Source organism: Phascolarctos cinereus, unplaced genomic scaffold, assembly GCF_003287225.1.
Source record: "Phascolarctos cinereus isolate Bilbo 61053 unplaced genomic scaffold, phaCin_HiC Scaffold_8;HRSCAF=390, whole genome shotgun sequence".
NCBI classification, from domain to species: domain Eukaryota; kingdom Metazoa; phylum Chordata; class Mammalia; order Diprotodontia; family Phascolarctidae; genus Phascolarctos; species Phascolarctos cinereus.
The window spans coordinates 75,929,486-75,931,322 of NW_027556291.1; the positions used below are offsets into that span (position 1 = coordinate 75,929,486).

The 1,837-nt window shown below is 42.1% G+C and overlaps 1 pseudogene; it reads left to right on the top strand.

Moving 5' to 3' along the window:
- Positions 1-451: 451 nt before the first annotated feature.
- Positions 452-1,270, top strand: LOC144455067 (small ribosomal subunit protein uS2 pseudogene; annotated as a pseudogene).
- The last annotated feature ends 567 nt before the right edge of the window (positions 1,271-1,837 follow it).

The window sequence follows — 1,837 nt, forward strand, 5'->3', positions numbered from 1 at the left end:
AAATATGTGGGCCCAAATGTGCACCAACGTAACATGGATGCTTTGGCCTTACTCTCTTAGGGTCAGGTCTGCTACAAACCCCTCTCCGAGTTCTTGGGTTTGCAGGTGTCTTTTTTATCTGCCATGGGCTCAACCTCCCCACCAGCTGTATTCATTCCATTTGCTAGGGGGTCAGTGACTCATCTTCCAGTTCCATTTAACCAGTTAACATCAACTGTCTTTTACAAAGGGATATCTACTTCATGTATAGCAAGAACAAATATAGAAACATTTCAACCAACACCCAAGAGCTGGCAAGAAACAGATCTTACTGGCCCCAGATGTATACAGATGTCACCAAAAAGTGTGAAACTTGTGCTAGAGGAGTACAAAGAAAAGCATTAGCTTTGTTCACATTGTCCAGAACAGAGTCTCAGATGGCATTGTACTGTTTCCATAGCAACTTTAAATAATTGCCAGGGCCCTGGATAAGTTGCAGATGAAGAAGGAGGACATCCTCAATTTTTTTGCTGCAGGAATCCATGTGGGTGTCATCAACCTGGACTTTCAAATGGAACAATACGTCTACAGAAGAAAGAGATAGCATCTACATCATGGATCTGAGAACTCAGGAAGAGCTTCTGCTTGCAGTTCATACCACTACTGCCCCTGAAAATCCAGCTGATGTAACTGTCATCTTATCCACCAATACTGACCACCACGCTGTTCTAAAATTTCCTATTGCCAGAGGTCCCACATCCTGCTGGATGTTTCAGAGCTGGCATCTTCACTAACCAGATCCAGGAAGCTTTCTGGGAGTCTCATTTCTTGGAGGCTCCTAATTCTGGTATTGATCATGAGTCTTTGAAAGAAACTTCTTGTGTTAACCTCTTAACCACTGCACAGGGCAACACAGGATATCCACTTTAATATGTGGACATTGCCATTCCCTACAAGAAGAAAGCTCATTTAGTGGGTCTGAAGTGGTGGATGCTAGCCCATGATGTCCTGTGTATGTGGAAGGCATGCCTGATCTTTACTTCTATAGGGACCCTTTAAGAGGAGATAGAGAGCAGATAAAAAGGGCAATGAACGACATGAAGAAGGAGTTTTAGGGCAGATGGATGCTTCATCTCCAGAATTTATCACTACTGAGCCTGAGGCTACAAATTGGTCACAAGGAATACAAGTGCCATCTGTGCCCATTCAGGAGTTCCACAGTGAAGATCAGAGCTCTTAGCCTGCTACTAAAAACTGATCCACAACTCCTACTGCCCAGGAATTACCATAGAGTGGTCTTAAGTTTTTACCCCAGATTCTCTTACTAGTGCTGAAAAGTGCTGAAGGAAAATAAACCCCAATTTCTCACATTAAAAAAGAAAAGTTTTACCCATTGGTGCTGTATATTTGGAGAATATAAGTACTGTTAAGCCTTTGGAACTTGTATGTATCAACCTTCTATTTCTGGAAAGAGATAACAGTGACTTAGTGGTGACTGACCATTCCACCAGGTACACACAAGAACCACATCCAGCCAGGAACCAGAAAGCAGCTACTTCTGCCAAAGCGTTGGTGGAAAAGAATTTTTCTGCATCTGCATGTAAGATTCCCTGCTAGTATCCACTCTGACCAAAGTCAGTTGAGAGTAAGTTATTTAAAGAAATGTTGCTTTGGCAGGTATCAAAAAGTCATAAGGAAACCCATAATCTAAACATTTCAACTGCATCCTGTTGAACTTGCTGGAAATTCTGAGGCCAGAACAAACACTCTGTAGAGTCAATTGCGTTATTTCTAATACATGCATACATTTCCACCAGGAATGATGCTAGGCTTTACACCTTAATTGATCATATTTGGG